This window comes from Ursus maritimus, unplaced genomic scaffold (assembly GCF_017311325.1).
Source record: "Ursus maritimus isolate PB19 unplaced genomic scaffold, ASM1731132v1 scaffold_25, whole genome shotgun sequence".
Classification (NCBI taxonomy): Eukaryota; Metazoa; Chordata; class Mammalia; order Carnivora; family Ursidae; genus Ursus; species Ursus maritimus.
In genome coordinates this window covers 39,415,219-39,442,334 of record NW_024425008.1, presented here as the reverse complement: position 1 = coordinate 39,442,334, position 27,116 = coordinate 39,415,219, and the positions used below count along the sequence as shown (strand labels likewise).

General features: G+C 43.2%; 1 protein-coding gene and 1 long non-coding RNA gene across 4 annotated transcripts in view; both read right to left on the bottom strand.

Moving 5' to 3' along the window:
• GNG2 (G protein subunit gamma 2) overlaps nucleotides 1-3,770 on the bottom strand; it is a 110,974-nt gene extending 107,204 nt beyond the window's left edge. Inside the window, exon 1 of one of the 2 annotated variants that reach the window (XM_008701539.2) lies at nucleotides 3,660-3,770. The gene's annotated coding sequence lies outside the window, so the exon portion shown is untranslated. The remainder of the gene's footprint in view (nucleotides 1-3,659) is intronic. The other variant, XM_040641827.1, reaches the window with a different exon arrangement.
• A 4,269-nt stretch (nucleotides 3,771-8,039) lies between these two features.
• LOC103672830 lies at nucleotides 8,040-15,968 on the bottom strand. Of its 2 annotated transcripts, XR_005837703.1 has the most exons (4): nucleotides 15,649-15,968; nucleotides 12,223-12,393; nucleotides 11,962-12,128; nucleotides 8,040-8,172 (listed from the first exon to the last, which is right to left on the bottom strand). It is a non-coding gene; the product is annotated as an uncharacterized LOC103672830 (long non-coding RNA). The 2 variants fall into 2 exon arrangements; XR_005837704.1 differs by lacking the exon at nucleotides 11,962-12,128 and having other exon boundaries at nucleotides 8,055-8,172; nucleotides 15,649-15,959.
• Between the last annotated feature and the right edge of the window lie 11,148 nt (nucleotides 15,969-27,116).

The following is a 27,116-nucleotide window of genomic DNA, read 5'->3' as shown; positions in this document are numbered from 1 at the left end:
AAATATTATAATCAGGATCTTTAGGACACACTATGTTAAGAGATCTCACCATTTAAAAATATCTCCTTGAAAACAATCCAATTAAAAAATGAGCAAAGGATTTGAGTAAACATTTCTCTAGAGAAGATACACAAATGGCCAACAGGCCCATGAAAAGATGTTCAACATCACTAATCTTTAGGGAAATGCAAATTGCAAATACAAAGAAATACTAATTCATACCCATTAGTATACTACTATCAAGAACAAAGACAAAAACCCTCCAAGAAATAACAAGTGCTGGTGACGAGGAGAAACTGGAACTCCAGTACACTGCTATAGGATTGTAAAATGGCACAGCTACTGTGGAAAATATGATGGCCATTCTTCAAAAAATTAAAAAGAATTACAATTTAATCCAGCAATTCAATTCTGGGTACCCAAAAAGAGTGAAGGCAGGGACTCAAACAGATAACTGTGCAAGCATGTTGACAGCAGCATTACTTATAATAGCTAAAACGTGCAAGCAACCCCAGTGTCCAACAGATGAATGAATAAACAACGCACGGTATATACACACAATGGGATATTATCCAGCCTAAAAAAAGGAAATTCTGACACCTGCTACAACATGGATGAACTCTGAAGACATATGGTAAGTGAACGAAGCCAGTCCCAAAAAGACATACCGTAGGATTCCACGTGTGTGAGGTACCTAGAGTAGTCACATTCAGAGATGGAAAGTAGAATGGTGGTTGCTAGGGGTTGCGGGGAGGAGGAAATGGGGAGTTATTGTTTAGTGGGAATAGTTTCAGTTTGAGAAAATGAAAAAGATCTGCAGATGAATAAGTAGTAATGGTTATACAACAACGTCAATATACTTCATGCCACAGATTTATTTAAAAATAGTTAAAAAGGGAAATTTTATGTTATACATATTTTACTTCAATTAAAAAAAAAAAAGTGTCTCCTGGAACCTTGGAGGTAGAAAAAAGGTGAAAGATATGCTAACTTTTCCTTATGCCACCAGGGAAGGAAAACTGACATCTGAGTACCTACTACGTACCAGGTACTCACATAGTCACACACAAAAGCAAAACCAAAACACCACAAAACAAACAAAAATTAAGCCCTGATTATGTACTATTAACTTCTCTTTACAAGGAAGAAACTAAGGTTTATACGTTAACGTATCGGGTCAGGTAGTAAGAACCAGTGGTAGGATTCAAAGGCAGATCTGCCTGACTCTCGAAGCCCATGTTCTTTTCACTCCACAATGTTCTTTTATTCTACCCACAGTTGTCTTTTTGAACTGGCTTTCTGCTTTGACGATAGAGCTTTTATACTTAAAAGTTAGACCTGCCTTCTGAAGTGGGCTAAAAATGTCAGTCCACCAAATACATTCACTATGTGTCCACCATATGAGGCCCAGGGCTGGCCATGAAATAATGGAGTCATGTTTCCACTCAGCCATTGGCCATATGGCAGAAAAAAAAAAAAAAACGATTAAAATTTTACTGGAGGGCAACTCCCTCAAAAGCCCCTGAATACTCTGGGCAAAAGCATTATGTCTTTCAATATTCCATACGGCCAGAACAAGGGGAAAGAGCCTCATTTTATAGCAGTGAGGCATTTTTATCTTTTTCCTAAACCTTCTACCATCACAGTTACTGATCAGCTGTTACTCACTAATGTTGTGCTTCAAGATGGAATTGAACAATTAAGGAAATGTTGTGTGTGGTGCAGAAAATAGGCAGCTCTCAGCTGTTTTATGAAAGAGAACAGGGGGCCCTCTTGACTCTCCTGCGCCTAAGAGCCAAGGTTTCAGTTTTGTGAAACACACAGAGAAGAATAACGCAGATTGTCTACACATCCTCAAACAAAGCAGGGTGTTGGCACGATCCAGTGAATACACAGCCTGTAGATGAGTAAGTACCAAGGGGTGAGCCCCATTCTCATAGAGCTCAGATTCCCAACTTTCTACTTCATTTAATGACAGGTGGCTTGATCATGGAACTCCGATTAGGGGCATTCTGGATCCAAGATCTACCCTCCATCTCCTCTGTGGAAGATTATCTTTACAGATTTTATACTTTAGGAGGGAAATGCAAAGTGCAACTCTGAAATACATGGAATGACTTATCTTGCCTACAGGTTTGATTAAATTCAATGAGTCCACAGGGAAACTCAAAACCAGCAATATTTTGCCCCTTAGACACAGTACAAGTTTAACAAGTAACCTCAGAAAAGTAGACATTTTTTTCTTTAGTACGTAAAGATTCTTATCTCTGAAAATGAGCTGCTACACCACAAATTTTGAGATGCCAAATCAATTTCAGAAAGATGGCATTAAAAAAACAGACCTTACAGCTCTTCATAACTGAGAACAGTGATAAAGGAGGAAGCATACACACTCTCAACGGCATATTGAGTGTTTAAAAACCTGTATTTTAAGAATTTGTGAGTATCTAAATATGACCTTTTTACTATTTTTTACTCCACTATATGCAATTCTTTCTTTCCTTTGAAAATGTCTTTCCTTTCATTCTAAAAATTCAAGAAAAAAACCTCTTATCAATGACCATTTATTGCTCACCCACACTTCCCATTGGAGACAAAGCTTAATTTCTTAAATCATGCTTCACCAGGGTCTTAAACTCTTTCTCCTACATACCCTGCCAAAGAAATCTCACAATGTCATTTTCACTCTGCTAGACCTATTTATTGGACTTTTACATATCATTCATAAATTTGAACAAGTCATGGTCACGGACTCTCATTAACAGGATCCATTGCTCAAGATGATCGAAGAACAAAAATTGCGTTCTGATTTTACTATTTGGCTCTGTTTACGGGGTATACAGGTCAGGAAATAACCCAGCTCCACTTTCACATTTTGTCCCCCATTGAGGTTAACGTGCATCTTGACCCACAGATGAACACAATCCACATGGACATCAAACCCATACACGTCTGATTCTGGACAAGTGAAACCCGCCACGCTCCTCTGAGAAAGGATGCAACTTTAGGAGCAGACCTACCGGCTATGGTAGCTGTTTCTGAGGCTATCCTAAAAGCAGCTGCACAGAGCAGACGGAGGAAGACACTGTTTTTTAAACGGTAAATACTGCCCCTCACATACGCAATTCCAGTCTTTGTTGGCAAATTCTGAGTACAAAAGGATATAACCAAAAAAAAAAAAAAGAAGAAGAAGAAGAAAGAAAGAAAAGAAAACAGGCTAAATCACAGTCATTACACTGCAACACAGAAGACACCTCAGTGAAATATGTAAGAAAGATAATACAACCAACATCTTCCTCCACTTACAGCCTTAAAATGAGGGGACTGCAACGCTCAGATGATGAGCCCACAGCTTCCGAGCCCCAATTGATTTCAACCGATCCCTGCTTTTCTTCCGAGAGAACTATGCAAACGGCTCTTCGCAGGGAGTGTGCTTTCCTGACAAATCACCAAAGCTAGGCGCTAATGATGATTTTTTTTAAGGTAAATGTGCCACAGATTTGGTCATTCTCAAAAGCCCTTCTCAAAGAACCCATCCTAACCCTTTCCCCCAATCCTGAAGCACAGTCCCTATCCTCCCTCAGCAATCCGCCCTGAAAACCGCAGGCGGGGGTCATTTTCTCGCTGAGAAAGGAGCGAGCCCACGGCGTCCCCTTTACCTTGGCGCCCGCGGCCGGTCGAGAGCGGCTGGTCTCCCGTGTGCGAGCCTGAGTGTGCAGGCGAGCCCCGCGCAGCCCGCCCCGCCCCGCGCGCCCCGCCCGCCCCGCGCCGCCCAGCCCCGCGGTAGTAGGAGCTGCCACGGAGCGGCCGCTGCGCGCTGCGCGTGTGTGGCCGCGGCGCCTGCAGCCCCGGGACTAGTCCCCACCCAGCTTTGTCTCCAGTCAGCGTGCTTCTACAGGAAGCGGCGCATCTCCCACTTCCTCCTCTGCTCGGCAGCTCGTAGCCGCTTCTCTCCCTCTCATTCAAGCTCGCGCTGTCGCCTCCTGCTGCGCGGCTCGCACTAGCGTGACCAGAGCCACTCTCCCCTTGGTTCCAAGTCCCTCTGGTTCCTCTGTTCCTTCCTTCCCTCACCTCCACGACAGCTTCCAGCGACGGCCTGGCCGGCCCCCTTCCCCAAGCGCAGCCGGCTTCTTAGCCTGAGCCGGCCAGTTGTTGAGGGTGCTGCTGCTGTTGGTTTTGGGGGGGCACAGCCCCTGGCCAGGTTCTGGCCCCGAAACCCAGCCCCAGCCCCAATGGCTGCCCCGGTTTACTGTGGTCCCTTTCACGGCAGCTCGCTGCGAGCCTGCCGCTTGCAGCTTCTTGTTGCAGCAGCTTGCTCTGCGGCCAACACTGCTGCCGCTTGGTTTTTCCAAGGTCCCACTACCACGGAGATCTGACTTAACCCACGTGCTCAGAAAGGATTGGCCCTGGTTAAGGATCCCTGTGGGGCACAGGAGCCAAACCAAGTGCTGCACTGCTACCTGTAGCCTAGCAGTGAAGACATATTCCCAAAAGATTCTCTGGTGGTGGGAAGCAACGGGTGGAGCTGAACGCTGTGAATTCCCAGCCTAGAAATAGATCTCTGCCCCGCCCCCCCACACACACACACTGGCACACTCACACTGGTAGGGCCCTAAGGACCCTCATGATGGTCCTCTAGTCCTTTCCCCTCACTTTAGGATGTGGTGTAATGTTATGGGTAAGGGAGTCTGTCCACCAGGCTTGGAATCCAAGCTATCATTACTGACCATATGAACTTGAGTAAACTACTTAACTCCTGTGGTCCTGGACTTCCTCATCTGCAAAATGGAGAGGATTATAGTCCCATCCCACAGCAGAACGTGAGGATTAAATGAGATGTACACAAAATGCTAATAGTTCCTGGGACTTAGGAAATGTTCAATACATATTAGCCCCTATTATTCTTAGAGGATGTGGAAGCTCAGAGACGGCTAGGGACTTTGACAGTCAGCAGTCACACCAGGCCCTGTCCTGTTTCTGGATTCCCCGCAGTTAGTATATTCACCACTAAACCCCCATGCTCTTGGTGACAATTTATTCAGCTTGTGAGTCACTCTCCCCTCAATATTAATACAAGGTACTTTGGGGAAGCTACAATTAAACATGGTCTGGGGGTGGGGGAAAATCCTTCCAGTGTCCAGGCAGTGCTGTTAAGAAACCTCTCTCTAGGCTTCATTGCCTGGAAAGCTAATCCTCCCTAGCCAAGGGGAGTTAATCGCACAACTCCACCTTTTTTGATCCAGTCTTGCCTGAACCCTCCAGCACATCTTCCTAAACCACCTTGAGACCACAGCACATTAACCTGGAAGGTACAGAATTTAATTTCTATGGAATGTTCTGAATCCTAGTATACCCTGTGTTTTGACTGAATGTTCCATGAACAGAGTTTGCTTTTCTTTCTGGAAATCTTTGATCAAAAAGGACGCTAATGTTAATTCACTAACATCAGAAAATTACAAAATGGATTGTTTTAAGATTAAAAATAAAGGAACTACTTTTAAACCACCAGCAAACAGAAATGTAGTAGGGGCAGAGAATGCACATCGATTCCCACTGTGTCCTGCAACCCAATGAAAATCAGACGTGAATTAACTCCAAACCACAAATCTTCATGTCAAAGGTTACCAGGAGCTTTTAAATAAAAATTTAAATACAGTATATATGATACAAGGCCTAACAAAAATGAGAAGCACAATTATTAATGACTGGAAAGATTATGGAAACAAATCTCTGGTTAATTTTAGACTAGGGGATTTCGGCGTTAACTCCGGATTCAGACAGTTCTCTCTCTGTCCTTCTCACACACTCTCTCAACTAGTAGAGAGTGGCTGGTACTTACTCTTACATCTACACAGGAAAATCTCTTTCAGAGAATGAAATCTGGCAGGAATTTGGCCTGTTGCCTTCTGATTAGCTCTTCTACCTCTGGCCCTTAGAAAACTCTTAGCAGGTTCACCTGGCCATTGCTGTGGGCTCCCAACCAACCTCCCTTCACAGCTGAAAACAAGATTTTAAGATCTTTCTGTCATTAACCTCATTGCTTTCAACTGGTCCTAATAGCCTCTTTTTCTGGAGAAGAAAACTATGGGGGTATAGTTTTGCCAAGAGAGAAGATTAATCCAGTTCAGATCTCTTAACACAAGCATAGTAAGTACACACACAGTCTACAAAGCATTCATTTCTTAGGAGATATAATTACATCTCACCATGAACAGTACATGCCATTAGTAACTAAACATGAGCCTATCCTCAATGCGTTTTATCAACGCATAACACAAAAACCTGTAAAATACTCCACCTTTCATCAGTGGTCCTATTTGTAGGCATCGGTACCTCGTATTTCTTACGTCCACCATGTAGAAGAGGTTGATGGTCAGAAAGAGGCCATTGTTTTGGCCCGATAGCTCTCCTGCATTACTGCACATTCTAGGTGAATGTCTCTTGCCGTCAACATTTCCCAAATTTTATATATTGCCTCAACCAAATCGTGTCCCTCTTTCTATATTCTCCATATCATGTAATGAGCAACAAACCAGTTGCCCACAGAAGGAAGATGGGGGTGGGGCACCTGGGTGGCTCAGCCGTGAAAGCGTGAAAGCGTCTGCCTTCGGCTCAGGTCATGATCCCAGCTTCTGGGATCAAACCCCGCATGGGGCTCCCTGCTCAGCGGGAAGCCTGCTTTTCTCTCTCCCACTCCCCCTGCTTGTGTTCCCTCTCTCACTGCCTCTCTCTAAAATAAATAAATAAAATCTTAAAAAGAAAAGTATATAAGAACACTATCAAAACTATTTGTCTTTCTTACCCGGTGTCCGACTGAAAGGTCCTCACCCTTTCACTCCCACCACCAAACTATCCCTTTGACCAAATCCCTCCTATTTCCTTGCCACGGCCTTATTACATAAATGCTTCGCTTTCGCCTATGTGACTGCAAGACTCCTTCCTTAGCCCTCCTACCTCCAGTCTCCAAGCTGTGCCCACTAGAAGTACGCTGCTAACGTGAGCAGTGGATACCGTCACTGTCCTCCTGTACTTTGTCAGTATCGCCCTTCCCCCGTGGCCTACAGGACACAAGTCTTCACTCCTTCGCCTGGCACACAAGGCCTTGCAGAATGTCACACAACTACACGCTCACCTTATTACCCCACCTGCAGCAAGCCCACGTCCGCGGCGTGCTTCTTTTCTCCTGCGCATCTTGGCATATGCTCTTCCTTTTGCCAGAAATGCCCTCATCCCTTCCTGCATTTGGTCGGCTGGCAACCCGTCCTCATCCCCTCAGACTCAGCTCCACTCAGAAGCCTACTCTGAGCACACACACAGCGCCCGGCGTTTCCCGCCCCGAGAAGGCGCAGTGCCTCGCCTCTCCCTCCACGTCAGCACGAACTGCGCGTGGCTTTAATGAGTGGTTCTGTGTCCACCTCACCTGTGGCTATTTGAGCCCCTTAAAGTTAGGGCCATGTTCCATTCATCTTTGCTTGTCACAGAGCAGGTCGTGAACAGATGTTTGTATGATAAAAAGGCATCGTTGGCAGAAATTCCAAACCCGTCTTTGTATTCCTGTGGGTGCCTGGGGAGGGGAAGAAAAGGGAAAGGTCTGAGAAGAGAAGTTGGCCATGGGATAAGAAACAATAATGCCTCGATTTTCTTCGCAAGCTGCTGAAAGCCCTGTACCTGAGCGCCAACTTCTGAATTTTTGTTATATAGGTGAATCTTGGTTCTACGTCTGCACAAAACTGCTTAAAGAAGCCCAATCTGGCAACAAAAAGTAATTTTAAAAAATAGATTTTAAAAAGAAATCGAAAAAAAGGAAAGAAAGCTGTTCTTTACTTGCATTTCTGGATGAACTTTAAAGAGACTAATTTATAAGCCAGAAACACTTTTCACATTCCCTCCCGCACGCTCCAGTCTTTGCCACCTCGCAGCTGTCCCAGAGGCTCTCGTATGCCAGATCCCCAAACTCTTCTCCAATCTCTTGACAATATTGTTCCTCTCTCTCCTCCGCCCTCGCCGTGCCTACTAGTTCTTTACTATTTTGACTGACTTGCCTTCTCTGGCTAAGTCCTCCCTCCTTTTCTGTCCATGTTCAGTTTTGATGTCTGTCCTTTCTCGTTCTGTTGTACCAGACAGGAGCCATGCACCATACCGGCAAAGCCACTCCTGGAGTGCACGGGTGGGCTGTCACGAAGAGAGGAGAGTGAAATGGGAGGAAGGCGAATTCACATATTAATAAATCTTGTCCCACTCAGATCTTTGTGTCCCAGAGTCACTGCCTCTGCCCAGACATCTGAGCCTACCCCCAGCTGTCAGGAGTCAAGAAGACTGAATCATGTTTGGTTTAAAGAGAGTCAGGGGGTGAGGGAGGCAGAGAGAATAGCTTTTTCTCGAGACACAGTGGCTGCCCCTCACTAATGAAAAATGGCAGTCCCTGTTTCATGGTCCAGCAGAAAAGCTAGTAGGACAAGGGACTACAGAGTAATGGCCAAGGCTTCCTCTAGAGGACAAAATGTTAAAAGCATGAGTTTGGCTTTCCCTTTAGCTTGGGCAGGGCTATCGAGAGGATTAAGTGGAATAGTGTGAAGCCCCCCAGATACTTCTCTGATATTGCCTGAAATGTCACCAAAATTAAACCAATTTGGGTTATTAACCCAAGTGTGTGTGTGTGTGTGTGTGTGTGTGTGTGTGTGTGTGTGTTACATGCATAAAGCCCTGGGGAGGTTGCCACTGATGAATGAGTTCTAGAAATTTGCTTTCCTTAACACCTCATGAGAAAACAAACCCAAGTGTTGATGGGTAGGGTGGGGGTGGGTTCGGAGGCTGAGGGCTGCTGGAAGCTGGGAGCCGGAAGGCTAACCATGAAGCTGGAGAAGACTCTAAGTATTGAGGGAAGCAGGAAGGAAGAAGGCTGGAGAGGGGGAGGGAGGCAGAGCCAGGGCTGGAAGTAAGTCAGGGAGGCCTGGATATAGAGTCCAATAGGGGGAGTCTGGCCAGGCTGAAGAAGGCTAGACACTCCCCGAGTGGACATTGCCTGCAATGTGTCTGCAGTTCTGGTCTTCCCAAAAGAAGGCAATGTTCTAGACCCTCCAGCGACAGAAGTGGGAGCTGGACTATTGACTGGGTTGATGAAAGAGTTTAAACCAAATGCATTGTTACTGTAAAAACAGAAACAGCAGTTCTGCAAAATACAACTTGTTCCCTCTAAAAAGTCTCTGAACATTCACACAGAAAATCAGGGACAACAGGAAGCAAGGAACAGGATCAAGAGGAGGGAGTCAGCAACAAAGTATGACAGAGGTTAGAGAGCACGGTGCACGATAGAGCCTGGGAAAAACAACCACTAGAAGGAATATCGGAATTAAAGGATACGAATCGGTGAGATTAACATCACACAAATAAATCATTTTGAAGTGTCTTGAAAGAATGGGAATACAGTAAGAACTCCAACCATTTGTGGGCAAGGCAGAAAGGCAAGATGTGATTTTTCTGGGCCAAATATGTCAACCAGAGAGGGTGATCTATTTCGATAGTAAATAGTTAACGAAAGGCTGGAGAATAAAAGAAGACATTCCCAGGCCTCAAGGTCTTGATGTCTTTGTTGATTTTCCTCCTGTAAAGAGTATTCATAGGTTAACTCTTGACCTTGGTCCCCCCGCCCCCCGCCTGTTTTTCTCCTGGGTTCTCACTTTGAATTTTCCTATGATAAATCTCAGAAACAGAAGCACAGGCATTGAGGAAGGCTCTGTGGTGTGAGGTGCTGGGTGGTGACTGTCTCTCCTACAGAGTCCACTCTAGTCTACTAAGCAACCTGAGGACAAGGACTGGCCTCTCTGTGTGTCCAGCGCCTTGCCTAGTACTTGGCATGCCGTGTGCACTCAGAACACGTTTGTTGACTTTAACCGAATCTAAACAATTAAACCCTGTGGGAGATGGTGAGGAGTGCTACTGACCACCGTGAAAACACAAGAACATACATTTTACAAAATTCTAAGAGAATGAGCAAACAAATCACCGTGGTAGCTTACAACATCACCCAAAATGTCCTCAAAAATTGGAAAATGAGAAGACACGGCAAGGTGGAAAATGTGCTACTGATGTCAAAAAGGGACAGGGCCTGACGTTACCACCTAATATTAAACTAGAATGAAAATCCGTTATCTGCTCAGATGATAATGAAGTCCCACCATACAAAGACAGTTCCTATAAAGTGTTATCAACTGATTACGTGCAAATCTGTACACTCGAAGGTGCATCTTCAGTAATGCAAAACATTTGCTATAACTTCCTGTGAAATGTTACAAAAATGATGTCAGTTACATTAGTGAGAAATTATTCAAATTCTTTAAGCATCACATAAAGTATTTCGTAAGGAAATTTCAACAGAGAAGAATTGGGTGGTATATAGTAAATGCAGAAATCTCAAATTATTGACTTGACAAAAATAATACGATTCCTCGGGAAATTACTATTTTCATGTGTGCCGTTTTCTCAAAGAAAATGGCTGGGCTAGCAGCACCTGGGTGATTCAATGAGTTAAGCATCCCACTCTTGATCTGGGCTCAGGTCACGATCTCGGGGTCCTGAGATTGAGCCTGCCTTGGGCTCTGCACTCAGCGGGGAGTCTGCTTGGGATCCTCTCTCTCCCTCTCCCTCTGTCCCTCCTGCACCACACCCCTGCAGCAGTCACTCTCTCCCTCTCTCAAATAATAAATAAATAAATTAAAAAAAAAAGAAGAAGAAGAAGAAAAGAAATGGCTGGGGTAGGCTTAGCACCCCCTCATCCTCAAATCACCTCCTGCTTCTCCTGGTTCTAGTTCTTATCATCTTGACAACTTGATTGTCATTGTGTGTTTCTCTTTCTCTCTCTCGTGTACCATATGTGGAATTCTGGAATACACATGTAATGTCTTACTCTGTGGTATATCTAGTACCTTCTGCAATGCTTAGTGCACAGCGCATAGTAGGTATACAATAAATATTTGTTGCATGTATGAATAAAGGCAAAAGTGTGCCAAGTAAGGGACACAGATTAATTTTAGGGGGATATTATAAGCCAAACATTTGTGGGTTTATTCATAATTTTAAAAAGATTAATACAGTCCTATAGTATCTTGTTGGTAAGCAGGTTTGTCATTATTTGTACATTGTCCTTTATGGCTTTGTTTTCAAGTGAAAAGAATGGGTTACTTGCTCAAGATCAGTGACTGTCATTGCATCCTTCCCAGCTCAAAATACTGGAATTCACCCAGACCACAGCCAAGTCATTTGTTTGCTGCTAAAATATTTATGTACATTTCTCCTAACTCCCCAACCTCAAATTTTACATCCAGAAAGTAGGTAGATTCATATGAACTAAAAAGTAATAGCATAACTATGACTAAGAAAACCCCACCAATACCCACTAAACACACTTGGCACTCTAACCTTTAAGAGCAGAAAACTACATGACCTGTATCCTTACCTAAGGTTTACATGTATCAGTGGGTTTACATCTGAAGAAAGGGGCAGCAACTTCAAATAATACAGTCAAGAGGGATAAGAAGTTGTATATGCTCATAACTGAGGGGACACCGCTAGAGAAAAATAAGATTTCAAGGAAGAAGTGAAAGTGTTCAGAATGAATAGATTTGCTTAATTGTTAGTGAAACAGACTCCTATTTTATTCTGGAATAATAGTCTAAAGAAATTCTTCAAAGACCTACCATTTCTGACAATCATCCGATGGGAAAATCAAAACACCTTTCTACCCCTAAATTTCTAGGAAGATAACTCTGTGCTTATCTTGATTAGCCCACGTCTTGATGGTGCCTGGTCCACAGTAAATTCTAAATCTTTGTGAGGTGAATGAACACAAGAATAACCGAAACTCACTATTCCTATTCATACTATATATAAATGATGAGGTTTAGCATAAATAAGAGATCAAGCTGTTGGTTCTGGTGTGGGTTCCGAACAGGTACGCCTCATTACCGAAAGGAATTACCACGAAGACTTCTGTGTAGATTTCATGTGGTGCATGGGTACGCACGTGCTGCCGAGTCACGTTTGTTCACCGTGTTCTCTTAACAACCAGCTGTGTCCTCCACTCCAAGGGTCACTGCTGCATGGCTAACAGGTTCATTTCTCCCAATTCGTGTCTAGAAAGGTGTTCATTTATAATGCACCCTCTAGGGCTGATGGAGAAGAAATCTCCTTTCACCCACCCTAGATTGGAGGCTGCCTTCTTCTTACCATCAGTCAGTTGTGACAAAACAGCATGGACATGGGCTCCACAGTGGCCCTGGGGGCCCAGGAGAAATGTTTTCTGCTTGCTCTCTCTTCTCTTCTGACTGTCCGTAACCAGAGGTCAGCAATCTTTCGCCTCGGAAGTGCCACAGAGGACAAGAAATTCCACAGGTGTTCCTGGCAGATTTCAGGAAGAAACAGAGGAGGGGAAATTAAGGGGAAGATTAGGAGGGAAGTGTTTCTTTTTCTCACAAAAACCATTTTTTTTAACAAGACCTCTGAAAACAGAACTCAACTGAGAGCCAGATAAACAGAAGACAATTTAACTTACTTTTAAGAGGGAGCAATGTGAAAACTTGGTTTTAAAATGAAGGGAACTAACAACAACCTGCAAGGAATAGCAAACGGAAGAGGGAGACAGGACTAAGAGGTAATTGTGTTGCTTGCAAAGCTGCCAGAGGGAAACCCTAACTCACTGAGTAGCTTTACTCTTTGGTGGTTGGGGGGGAGATGAGGTTTTAGTTTAAAAAGGGTGGGGATGTTACTGAAATCGGTCATTTAACAACATTTACCTTTTATTTAAAATTAGATACAATGTATACATTCAGATACACAAGTATGTATCGGAAGCTCGCTAGGCGCCAGCAGGAAAGAAAATAGACTCTGTCTCTTACCTCATGAGGTTTATATGATAATGGGGGAATCAAAAATAAAACACAGCTGACCCTTGAACAACATGGGTTAAACTGCACGGGTCCACTTCCACGTAGATTTTTTTTTCCATACGGTACTACAAATATATTTCCTCTTCCTTACAGTTTTCCTAACATATTTTTCTTTAGCTCGCTTTATTGTAAGAATACAGTATATAATACATACAACATACAAATGTGTGTTAATCAACTATGTATGTTATGGTAAGTCTTCCAGTCAATAGTAGGCTAGTAGTAAAGTTTTGGGGGAGTCAAAAGTTGTGTGTGGATTTTTGATTGCTTGGGGTGTCGGTGCCCCTAACTCCTGTGTTGTTCAAGGGTAAAGTGTAGTTACCACATAAATATATGTCAGGCAGCATCAAGTGCTGTGAAGAAAAATAAAACCGGGTAAAGGGGAACAGAGTGGCAGGATTGCATACATTTTTTAAGATTTTATTTATTTGAGAGAGAGAGAGAGAGAGCAAGCACGAGCGAGGCGAGGGACAGAGAGGGAGGGAGAGGGCGAGGGTCCTAAGCGGACTCTGCATGGAGTGTAGAACCCAACACAGGGCTGCATCTCAGGACCCTGAGATCACGGCCTGAGCCGAAATCAAGAGTCAGATGGTTAACTGACTGTGCCGCCCACGTGCCCCGGCATGCAATGTTTTACGTAGGAAGGTTGCTAACTATTCCCTGATTTCTACCTTTCCCCACCCCTTTCGATTCATCCTCCATCCTTCTTTGCTGTGTTCTGTGCTGTGGTAACTCCTAGATGTCCCCCAGTTATTACTAGCTCCTGGTTGACACCCTTGTGGAGTCTCCTCTCGCATTGACTCAGGGCTGCTAGTATGTGGCTGGAGAGACCGGGTGTGACGTCCAAGCTAGGGCAGAAAGGGCATCGCAGCGGCCGCCTTGGCGCCCTGGAGCACTCGTGGGGGAAGCCGGGCACCAGGCTGTGAGTGCACTCAGGCAGCCCTGAGCAGAGGCCCATAGACGGAGATCTCAGTCTCTGGCTGACCACCAGCAATGACATCAGCCATGTAAGTGAGCCACCTTGGAAATGGATCCTTCATCCCGCACGGTCTTCAAGGAACCAACATCCTGGCTGCAGTCTCATGTGAGACCTGGGGCTGGACACAGGAAGGCAAGCTGCTTCCAAATTCCCGACCCACAGAAGGAGATACCGAGGGCTTACTGTTCCAAGCCACAGTATTTTGGGGCAGTCGGCCGTACAACCACAGATAACTCCTACAGCACCCAATACTATACCCCCCGGACTCCCCTAGACTCTGGTTTCCAGCTGTGTTCGGCCAACGCACAGACAGCAAGGCCGGCGGCCTATTCCTCAGCACTCTGTTCTGGGCGGCTCCATGCGGCTTCAGGATGCAGCTCTCCTTGGGCTCCTATAATACTATTTCTTCCCTTTGGCCCCTCAAGACTACCTATGGTCTCTGATCTCATTCTTGGCTTCCTTACTCCTGCACACAGTGAACAAGTCTTTTTATTCTCCTAAAACTTGTGTGACTTTCATTTCCAGCCAAGACTCAGGCTGATACAAAAGGCTTCCTGTAAGAGAGGACATTTAGAGATGTGAAGGAAGTGAGCGGAGGAGGCCTCCTAACATGTGGGGAAGAGTATTCCAGCAGGTGCAAAGACTCTGAGACGAGGGGATCCTTGATGTGTTCAAAGAACAGCAAGGTCAGCGTAAGAGAGTCAGAATGCACAAATGGGAAAGTGTGAGGGTATAAGGGTGGAGGGGTGGGCAGGGGACACATCAAGACAATGGTTGCATTCTGAGTGTTGTGCACAGCCCTGAGGTGGGTTGGGAGAGGTCTCAATGGGGGGCATGACATGACCTAACTTGCCTTGCTTTGTGAGACCAGGCTGGGAACTGGAAGACCAGTCAGGGGGCTCCTTTAGAACTCAGAAAGATGATGACCAGCTCGGGTATGATAAGTAATAAAGGTGCAGAGAAAAGACTGAATTCAGGATGTGTTTTGAAGCCAGACCTGTAAAAATGTGCTGCTAAGTTGAATGCGAGAGAAGTAAGGGTAAGGAAGCCTCCAAAGTGACTGATGAATGCTGGAGCCACTTACTGAGATGCGAACAGGGAGCAGAGGAAGGCAGTTTGGAGGAAGGAGGGGCAGAAATCAAGAGCTGGTTCATTTCGTCTTCAAAAGAGGAAAAGCGTAACATTCTGCTGTTTAAAAGGAAGATGAAAGGTTTTTTTTTTCTCACTTTACAAAACAGAGGATCTCCCTTTACAGAGGAACTTTCCTAAATCCCTGCCTAATAGGGTATTGCCATTAGAAAAATGTTTTAAATCAAGTAGTGCATCTTCAGGTTTAGTTATGAATGTGATCAGCTGTGGATCAGTTCTGGCTCCCCAAAGGTCGGACTAACTAAATCCAGGAGCCAGGCCTGCTCCCTGGGGCCAGAGTGCCTGCTGTCTGTTATAAAACACTATCTGCCTCTCAGTTGAGGATTCTAATGATCAAGCCCATAAAGACAATCTCACTGGTTAGCCTCACATGACTTTCTTTTTTAAAAAATTGAAATATGACTACCATCAGCTCCAGAAGCAGATGGGGCAGGAAACAAGACTCAACAGACACTTCTGTTTTTCTTGGGACAGCACCCTTTGCCCCATTTCCGCAGCTCAGGGTTCTTCTACCATAAAAGTAGAGGTCTGCCCCAAACCCAAACAAGACACTCACCCTGCTTACACAACATCGGTTACCTGGCTTTCCTTTGCGGACCTGAAACGTTAGAGAGGACTGGGCGATTCGGTGTGGAGCTTGTGCTGATGGACTTCCCTGTACGGACTTGCTAGGGGACCAGGTCAGCGCCCAGCGCTCTGAGGGGAGAAGGCAACGCCCTCCATCTCCTTGTGATGTTTGCCACTCGCTCACTGCACCCTCGTCGACAGAGAGCTTTGTGATGCGAGTGCAGGGCAGTCCTGACACCAACAGGCATTTGTTGTTGTTGTTGTTGTGCTCAGAATGACCTCTTTCTAAAAATTCTGTAGGCTTCCTGGAAGGGACACAGCCTACTGTGATAAATGGACTTCTCCCTTCCCCCCTCTGGTTACTATGGCAACTCTGAATGACTGATTTCCTGGTTGCCATGTAAATGCAGTGGGATCCCAGCCACCGCACCACACAAAGACGTCAGTAAGAGTAGTGAGAAAACAAAAATCATATTTAAAAAGACAAAGAGTTTCATCGCAGGCCTTTTTCTCACACAAAGGCAGAGGAAAGGAACCAATTGTAATTAGAAACGGTGCTCTTCCCGAGGTAGGAGTGTGTCTCTCCCTCGCTGGAGGGAAGACTGAGAAAGAGGGGGAAATCCCTCCTTTGTAGTGGAGTTGGCATGGTGACAGAAAGACAGACGCCATTCTCAGGTGGCAGGAACCCCTCAGTAATCAGCCTGACTCCCACAGAGAGGAAATCTGAAATATTTAACTGGACGGGAAGAATCAAGTTGAATTGAAAACAAAATAAAACAGGAAACAAGTGTCGTGGACATTTTTTACAATTACTTTTACAATTTTAGAATTAAGATTCCAATTGCTTCAATTTAATATTTGCTTGACAATGACTTTTTATTTCTATTCAATAACTTAGGAGAAATAAAATGCAGTTATTTTTCTATTTTTTTAAAAAATTATTTGTAACATCCTGATAAAACCATATGCCAAATATTGATTAATTCAGATTTCTATGATTTTCATAGTCTGGGTGTTAATTATGTTTAGTAACACCTATAAGAAGCACTGGTATGAAAATAAATATGATATATTTTGTGTTACTCTATGTATACAAAAACTAAAGTTGTGGATAACTCACCTCTTTAACTTCTCATCATATCTTAGAACCAAATGGTTTAAAATTAATCTGTTGTTTCTTTTCCAGAAAAATCTTTCTTCCTTTTGACTCATGTTTCATATAAAGGTTTTCAAAACCTAATCAGGCAGAATTTCCATAGGTTTGCTGAAAAACACATATAGGGAAAGCTATTGGTGCTTTACTATTAATTTTCGGCAGTTGAATCACAAGGTAATTGTTCTGAATGCCTGTCTTGGGGAAGGTTGGAGCTGCAATGAGCTAAAGCCTTCCATGTTTTATAGATGCTAGAGAAGTGACACCAGGAGGTAAATTTCTGTGCCTGGGGTACTCCAGGGCACAAAGCAGACAAAGCCAGGCCCTGAAACTGCACTTCTTAATATTCTTTCTGGCATTCAACCCCGCATCGTCGCAAAAGCCAGCATGTTCCAAACTGGGTCAGTAAGTGTCACACAAGGTAAAAAGTTGGGGCAGGAAATTCAGAGCTCAAATAATTTTGCAAAATCTTAGGTCCAAGAATGTTAAGCAGGTTTATTTACTGTACAACTTCTCAGTGATTTTGATATTCCAGTATCTATGGTGATTCTCTGGGAGGGGGCTCTAGACAATATGCTGTTTCCCAAATGAATCTGACCACAGAGTGATGTCTTCACAGAACATCTCTAGTTCTTCAGAGCATACTTTGAGAAATGCTGGGCCAGATTTCTTTAAAATCTAATTATAACTTAAAGATACATAAATGTTTATTTATAATTTAAAATTACACAACTTAAAAAAGTAATTGGCTCCATTAGATACCCTAATTTAGCCCATAGACAGATTTTTTTTTTTAAGATTTTTATTTATTTATTTGACAGAGAGAGAGAGAGCCAGCGAGAGAGGGAACACAAGCAGGGGGAGTGGGAGAGGAAGAAGCAGGCTCCCAGCAGAGGAGCCTGATGTGGGGCTCGATCCCGTAACGCCAGGATCACGCCCTGAGCCGAAGGCAGATGCTTAATGACTGCGCCACCCAGGGCCCCCCATAGACAGATTCTTAAGAAAGCCAAGAGAAAGTAAAAAAAAAAAAAAAAAAAAAAAATTTAAAGATTCATAATAAATTAGGTGTCTTTTAGAATATTTATTTTGAACCTGAGCATATGAGCAAATCTTTTTCTTGTCAGGATGTTATTGTTGCTCCAATAGGTATAACAGGTGAAAATCTCTTGACAATAAGCCCCATAAGACCTTTCAATTGTTTCAGTGAAAGTTTTGGCAAGGAGCAAAGAGGGATGTGAGTGATGCCTCCACTGGGGGTAGAGGGGAAGGTCAGCTGGAGTTGCTGTGGATTCTCTTGGGAAGGAACCACCAATGCTTAGGGGACTTTTGGGGACTGAGTTCTCTTCTATGGAGATTTTGGGGCTTCCATCTGACCACACCGACTCTTTATAAGACTACTCTTCCCCCTCCCCTGCAACCAATCAGCTGTGAGAAACAACAGTGTTGCCAGTGGCCTCATTACCACTGAAGATGAAGAGAAAAGTGACAAAGGGAACTTTCTCCGGCTCCTCCTCTTCCTCACTCTGATCCTTTAAGAAGGGGACCTAGTCAGGGGTGCCTGGATGGCTCAGTCAATTGGGCATTTGACTCTTGATTTCAGCCAGGTCATGCTCTCAGGGTCGTGAGATGGAGACCTTCTTCTGGCTCCTCGCTAAGCGGGGAGCCTGTTTGAGATTCTCTCTCCCTCTGCCCACCCCACTCCCCCATGGGTGCTCTCTCTCTCTCTCTCTCAAATAAATAAATCTTAAAAAAAAAAAAAAGAAAAGAAAAAGAAGAAGAAGGGGACCATGTCAGAAAGCTGATGTACCCCCAAACCAGCCTTCTCCAGTCTGCCCTGGAGAGGGGTTTGTGCCAAATATGAGACAGTTAACAGGACCAGATTGTCTTAACAAACAGAAGTGACTGAAGAGTTCTGGGACAGAATGAACTATTATTGCTACCCAGAGGAAAAGGAGAGCCGACTGGAACAAGTGGGTTAGCGGCCTTGGGGAAGATAAAACGAGTGCATGTTTTTACCTCAACAAGTTGAGTGTCTTCAATTGTACTGGCTAAGTAGCTGGGACAGCCATGTAAACATGTAGGAGCACAGATGGGGGAAACTGAGAAGAGGAAGCATAGAGACAAGGTAGATTTATTTTGCCTGGATTACAGGAGAGCATTTAGAACAAAGTTAGCAATTGAGATGGCGGCTGAGGGCTCGATAAAAGAAAAGTGGTAACTGTCTGTTCAGAATGAGGGTGGGACAGAGCATGACTTATTCTGTGAACCGCGAATGGTTTCTGAGACAGGGAGGAGAAACTGCAGGTCTTGGAAATTTCCCCGTGGTTTGGCACAGCGGGAGCAAATGGCCAGGCTGTGTCGCTGAGGTACTCTGTGGATTGTAGAGGTGGGCTGGGATCAGTTTGGAAAGTACCTTTTATGACATTTCAACCAATGTGGGAAAATGAGAACCACAGAAGGTTTTAGAGGACTGATGAACCAGATTTGCATTTTGGAAGAACTATTCCATGACAATGGTAGGCTTCTTTGAAAGGGGGCAGGGTGGAAGATGAGTGCAGACTAGACACACAAACTATTTGAGCGGTTTCCATAGCACGAAACATCTGAGAATGTCTTGGGAGGAGGTGACAGGCGGAGAAGAGCAAGAAAGAGGAGGTGAGGAGTACTCTAAAGAGCGAACAACCAGAGTGGGTGGTGGTGCTTCCATCTAGCTGTTCAACAACCACTGATTCGCAATACTATAAAAACAACATCTCTTCCCGCTCTTTGTCCTGAAGGCCTTCCTGCGATTTACAGTAAGAATAGTGATCAGAAGCACCTGAAATAGTTCAGCTACTTATAACTTATTGGGTTCTTGGTCTCTTCTGCTTGCTAACAACATGGGTGGGTTTCTTGCAACAGCATCTCAGTCTGTTACTTCAGTGACACCAAGATTAATAGCAGATTTCTCCAGAGGAAAAGGATTTTTTTTTTTCTGTCTGTCTTCAGTTCTGGCAATAACTGTGCTCTGTGAAAAAGGGTCACACAGGGGCCATCTGTCTGGCAACATAGGCCAAACTTAGTAAATTAATTTTGAACCCTGAACAGGTCCGTCACTATTCTGGAGGGACCCCAGGAAACGCCACTCCTGCGCTGGGACAGTAAGGGCCAGCTTCTCAGCGATTTTGTTTTGGTGTACAGAGCCCTGTGGCTGATGTAAAGAAATTCTGCCTGCAATCACACGTTCAGTTAGTGACTCTAACAGCTCTAGAGGATGTAGAAAGGAGAAACACCATTAACTGCTCTCGTGAAGACCTGAGAAAGAGGTTTGCCCTCTCCCTTTCTTTACAAAAGTAACGCATATTAAAATCAGAGATTTAGAACACTTATTTGAAGACATCAACTCCAGACTAAAAGATTCTAATTGTACCTTCTTTCATAAGTCCCTGTGTCTAGACTAGATAATATCAGGACAATTGTCTCATATCTGAATGAGCTTTTAGTGTCCTGGCTCTGAATAAGAGAGTTTTTCAAGGACCTCAATTTCATTACTGTTTAGGTCAGGAAAGGGCGAATAAGCATGACATCATGGTGTCCATCTAGGTTAGACAAAAAAGGAGGCCTTCAACACAATGGGAAAATAAAACACAGTGCAGTAAAAACCTCCTTAGGCAGAACGCTCAGAGATTCGCATGTTTCCCCTGATGGGACTTTCTGGGTACAGTGTGTGAAGCGTCAACTCATGTTAAATGTCTTTCTTAAATACGTTAGTACGTGCTTCATATTTTGCTTGTTTTATTTCCTCTTAATAATTTGGTTGAAATATAATCACGGTGTCTGAAGCCAGACTACCCGGGTTCAAATCTAAGCTCCACCACCTACTAGCTGTGTGACCTCTCCCCTGTGCTTCAGTGTTCTCCTCTGTGAAACGGGGACCATGGCACCTTCCTTCCAGAGTTGTTGTGAGCATTACATGGGTCAACATAGCACCACGAGGAGCTCTTCTCCTGGCGGAGCCTCTACACATGGGTTCCTAGACCTGTGCAAATGTCAGAATCCTCTGGGGAGACATTTTAAAAACAGACTCCTGGGTCCACTGTCAAAGACTGTGATTCAGTCCATCGGGAGGGGGCTTGTTGCAGCCGACTCATTAAGAACCACAAATTAAAATTCCGGCTCCTGTGGTGCAATCCTTGCTCTTCCCTCCTATTCTCTTGAGCTTCTACCATGTCCTATTGTCCCCTATTGGCAAATCTCAGATTTTGTAACATTTGGTGGAATTGCCTACCAACGGTGGACCTCTAGAGAACTACCCATCTTCTTACTGAACTGGTGTCATATTATACATTTCTGGCCACTTCTCAGTGTCTGTGACCTTGACTTTTAGAAAAAGTGATCAGATAGATACATGAGGGCTCCAATTAATCTATGTTTGCCATGGTGGGAGATAATAGGCTTTTAGCATTAGACATGCATGTAACTGAACTTAGTTTCAGGGCTCCGAATGCTGCAAAGTAGGAGAGCCTTCAAGGACTTGCTCATGTAATGTAACTTACGTAGAAGGAAGGGAGGGCCCTCTCCTAGCTATAAGCATAGGAGTCATGCCAAAAGGCAGTCACTTAGAGGGGTGTGAAAAGCCAGACTCTTCTCCTGGTTCCTAGACCGAGGGGCAGCATAGCTTTCTTCTCTCATCATCTCTTCACTGGATCCAAAGCCTTCCTCAGCTCTCTCCAGGAAAAATGCAGAAACAATCGAATAAATGATAACCAGGCATAAGGTTGAAGAGCAAAATTAAAGCTGTAGAGGGTTTTAGGAGATTGGGAGACAAATGGAAAGGGGAGGACCAAGGAGGGACTCTCTCAAGAGACTGGGAAGTGGGCAGTTGTTGGGCCTGCATCTGGAATACAGATCTGAGACTCTGCTCGCTAAGGAGGGACAACCCAACAGGCTCAAGGAGTTACTTCCAATTTTCTGTTGAAGGTGGCTTTTGTGTGAGACATTTAATGGGTGTCATAGCAGGCATGATCGATGGAAAGACACCGACAGACACAGTATAGGAACAAGGAGTTTCAAAATGCTAAAATGATAAAGGATGAAGTTTTGGAGTCATGCAAAGCAGAAGACCAGGTGACACGCTCTCAGACCCTGTACAGGCTTCAGGTTCTCGGGGTTTGACAGTGACATAGAGCTACTGATGAAGTCAACCAGGTGGAGTAACAGTTTCACCAGACATGAGAAACTCACCTTGCCCATTCTTACAGCTATCTTCTTGAATCCTTAACAGACCCCTAGTTGCCAGATGTAAGTGATTGATGCAAAACAACTATAGCACTTATCAAATGTCTCCTGCAAGATAGTTAAGCAAAGATGAATTCTCTAATATCATCCTGCACTGGCCAACGTTTCGGGACTGTTGGAGATCCAGTCCTAGAACTGCAGTGACTGGCCACATTTGAAGTCAGACATGGTTCTGCACATATTCTAGGACTCTCTATGTGTAATTGAATGACTTTTTGGTAAAACGCCTTGTGGTACATTTTGTTCTTTTTTCCATTAAAAAAATTAAGGTATAATTTGCATATAGCAAAATGTACCTCCTTGAAAACATAGTTCCGTGACTTTTAACAAAAGCATACAGTTGTTTAACCACCAGCACAGTCAAGATATAAAACAGTAGCATCTCCTTGCCCACCCCCAAATTTCCTCATGCCCCTTTGCAGTTAACTCCTCTCCTGACCTCTGGTCCCTGGAAACCACTGATCTGTTTTTATCCCACTGGTTTTGCCTTTTCCCGCATGTCAAGTAAATGGAAGCATACAATATGTACCCTCTCGTGTCTGGCTTCTTTCACTCGGCTTAATGCATTGGTGATCCATGCATATTGTCCTGTGTTTTTTGGGTCACTCATTGCTGAGCATCTTACTCTTCTGAGGTTAACACTGTTGTGTATATGCTGGCGTGAGAGGAAATATGGATCCACGGTGGGACATTTGAACAGGGCATACATGAATCCAAAGAGAGATTTTTCGAGTGATTGAGTGAAGAGAGATTGAGGTAAGATTTTTAATTTATTTTACTTAACAAACACCTGTAGATTGTTGCTGTGTGTCTGACGTTGTTCTACATGCTTTATAAATAATAACTCCTTTCATTCTCAATCCTCTTAGGTTGGAGTTATTCTTACTCCTATTTTACAGATGAAAGAACTGAAGTACCCAGAAGTTCAGTTACTTGCCAAAGGTCACATAGTAAGTAATGGAAATAGGATTTAAAGCCAGGTAGCTTGATTTTTTTTTTCCTGCCCCAAATCATAGCTGTCTATCAAAGACTCACCCACGGTAATAAGAGACAACAAATTCAAAGTCTGGCCATTGAAGGAAGCAGTCTTCCTTAGGGTCCTCAATTATATTAATTTGTTCAGTAGGAATGAAAATAACTACATATTTAGAAATATAGTTGTAGATTGTTTAAAATGTAAATCCGGGATATGTACAGAACCTGTAAATTTTCGGGGTGCCTGGGTGGCTCAGTCGTTAAGCGTCTGCCTTTGGCTCAGGGTGTGATCCCAGCGTTCTGGGATCGAGCCCCACATCGGGCTCCTCTGCTGGGAGCCTGCTTCTTCCTCTCCCACTCCCCCTGCCTGTGTTCCCTCTCTCGCTGGCTGTCTCTATCTCTGTCAAATAAATAAATAAAATCTTAAAAAAAAAAAAAAAAAGAACCTGTAAATTTTCTGTGAATTTGTGAGTCTGCTTTGATTTGGGTAAATGTTCTAATACAGACCAGCACAAGACACTGAACACCAACAAAAAAGGCGAAGCTCCACTCAGAACAGATAATAAGAGGTGTGCAATCACTATCATTCATAAATGTGTACTGAGCACCATGTGTCCACTATCTTCTTAGTATAGGGACCCACTCTGAAGTTAGATCTCTCTGTATTAACGGAAGTTTGTTTCTATTTATGGTTAGATTTATTTAAATGTGCATAGTTCTTTACATAGTTGTAATTAGGTTCCCAACAGTCTTCATACAGTGCTAAATTTAAAGAAACTTTCTAATATGACTAAATATTTTTATCAAATAGATTTGATTGGTAAACGCCACCAAGATCATGGTAGCCAAAATGAATGGAAGGGAATGTATCAGAAAGGCATAATTTTGTTTCATTCTGTTACACTCACCTATTAAAGTAGCCCCCAAATTAGAAGCACTGGGATCCATCCACTCACTCCAGATAGAGCGAAGAGCATTTGCCTTCACTTTCTTAAACCTAATGCTTTATACAACTATCATATTATTTCCTTTCTTTTATTACAGGAAAGTTACCAAACTTAAGTGCAAATACCTATTCATATCACAAAATAGCTAAGATTAAAGAGTGACAATATCAAGTGTTGCTAAGGACGTCGACTTACGGGAATTGTCATACATTGCTGGTGGGAATATAAGCTGGTGCAACCACTTTGGAAAAATATTTGGCAGTACCTACTAAAACTAAAAATACATATAACCTACAACCCAACAATTCCACTCCTGAGTGTACAGCCAACAAAAATATATGCTCATGCTCACAGAAAGGATAGACAAAAATACTCTTAACGGCTTTATGAATTATAGCCAACAGTTGGAAACAACTCAAGTGCCCTTTAGTAAGAGAACAGATAAATAAGTTTGGGTAGATTCATACAATGGAATACTAAATAGTTTTTTAAAAAAGAATACTAGCACATGCAACAACATAGGTGTATGTCACAGACATAATTATGAGCAAAAGATATCAGACATAAGAGAGCACCTACTGTCTGACCCATCTTATGAAAAACAGACAAAACTAATTTATGGTAAGAGATGTCCAAAGCAATGGTTACCTAGAGTTAGTCATGATGGTGTTGAGTAGAAAGAGGCATGAGAACTAGAAATGTTCCACATCTTGATCTGGGTCATGGTAATATGTGTTTGGCAAAACACACACACACACACACACACACACACACACATACACACACACACACATCCTTATATGTAAAAAGCGTTAAATTGTATACTTAAGATATCTTCACTCTACCATATGTATGCCGTATCTCAATAAAGAAAATTAAAACATTTTTCTTTGGCCAATATAGGCACTGTAGCTAGAAAAGCAAGGATTTCATAATTTAACAGATCTAGGTAATCTTTTGTTATATTGAATTTAGACAGATTTGTCTCCTTGATTTTTAGTTTCCTCATCTGTGTAAATGGAATTAATAATGACCACTTTTCAGAATTGTGTAGATCACACGAATAATAAATATTAAATGTTTCCATACACTATGCATAAAGTACTATTAAAAACAGTTATCCAAAATTTGGAAATCTGTAAGTCTCTTCCATGTTGAGCAAGGGTTGTGCGTGGACCTGTTGGGTGGATTATCTGATTCTCTAGGTGGGTACTTTTGTTTGAGTTGCTATTTACTATTGATTAGGATATTTTGGAACTCTGTAAGTGTAAAAGTTAACTCATAGAAAATTGCTGGCAATGCAAATGATTCTTGTCAAAGAGAAATGCAAATTAATTTTGTTCAGAAGAGATAAAGCTGTTTTCTAGATTGAAAAGATAACCCCAAGATTATCCTGTTACCACCACTTAGGACATGAACCAGACCTATACCTAAACCACAAGTTTTATTCAAGTGTTCCTCTTTCTTTCTTAGCCTCTGTAAATACTTCCATCTTTCTAATTCTTTTTGAACCATCTCGCGGTTCCCTCATTCATGAGTTAAAAAATCTTTGACATGTGCTCCCTTTATATTTGAGGGAGTCATGTTTTTAACTTTAGATCTGACAATACTTAGCAGAGTGCTTTGCTCATAATGACGTTCAATAAATTTTAGCTCTTATTCTCATCCAGCTTTTTTCCTTTCTTCCAAGTCTAGGCATGCAAAACAATATAAGATGAGGTATTTCTTCGATAACAGGTTTTACAATTAATGTATGTTTTATCTCATCCATGTTAAGATTTTTAAAAAATAATGCTAAAATCTTTTACTGCATTTATAAAAACAAGCTTTTTATTATAGGCTGGCTTTGAGTCCTTTCTTTAGTTGGGAAGTTGGAGCTTAGGGGGGGCAAAAATGGATAATCCTATAAATGTGCCTTACAAGGTTTTTTTTTTTTTTCCTAGGTGCACCTGTTGAAGAGTGTGTAGAGGAACATGGACCATGAGAAGGAGAAGTGGGTTAGATATGATATATTTTGGTCAGGTTATCCAAAAGTGAACGATAGGTGACCATTGGGTTCTTGCTAGGATTGTGGGGAGGGAGGGAATACCGGTGAGGCAGCTGATACATGGAGTTAACTAGAAAAACACTTATTTGTATGACTTTTTATAATTCTAAGAACTTTTCATACACATGGTCTCATTGGACTCTCAGAACACCACCATAAAATGTATTTTTCCATCTTGTATAAAAGAAAACAGAGGTAGGAAGGGTTCAAGGTCCCTCCTGGTGAATGAATTAGTGGCAGTGCTGAGACCAGCCGAGAGTCCAGTGCTTGCCCTGTCACACCGCACTGCCTCTACTTACCCACCAAATCCTCTCAGAGCGTAATCTTCCCTGCACAGCTGCATCTCATCCTGCAATATTCAAGCTTGAACATTAGAGCTTCCTTTTAATCACCTGTCAGCAAGAGATCTGACAATTAGCAGCAAGACTAACATTTACAAAATAGTAGGAAATGGAAAAAAAACAGTATTTTAGCTAAGATTTTCCATTTTGTTAAATGATAAGATTAATTCCCAATTCTGAAAGGAAGAGACTTTGGGAGCCTCACAAATTTGGATCTTTCCTTAAAGGAAGTTGTAAGTTCAGCCACAGGAGTGAATGACCCCGGAAGTTTGCCTTCATATGTCTTTCTTTAGGTACATCTGTGTAAGTGTTGGTAAAGGAGCCTGGAACAGGGGGAGGAGCGGGTTCGAGGTCGATATGCCCGGGGCAGCCTATCTCAAACCAGTAGTGGGTGATATTCTGGAGCTGCAGGGAGGGCCGAGGGAACCAGAAAGTGCACTCTGAAAACCCCTATCTTACTTGCCTATCTAGCCTTGGACCTCTGAAATATTACTGGTAAAGAGAGCTGGGAGATCTGGAGGTCTGAATAGAAAGTAATTTTTCTCCTTCTCAAGATAAAAGACCTGGGGTAAGAAGGTAGGTTTAGATGCTGAAAGAATAAGAAACCTGGATGTGTGGTCTTTTTCTTCACTTCCTATTTTCTGGCTTTATGTCTCTTATCTGATATGATTAGCCCAGTGTTCCTTCCTGCTTCACATGGTAATTACTGAATCTCAGCTCCACTCTCTTCCACGGAGCCT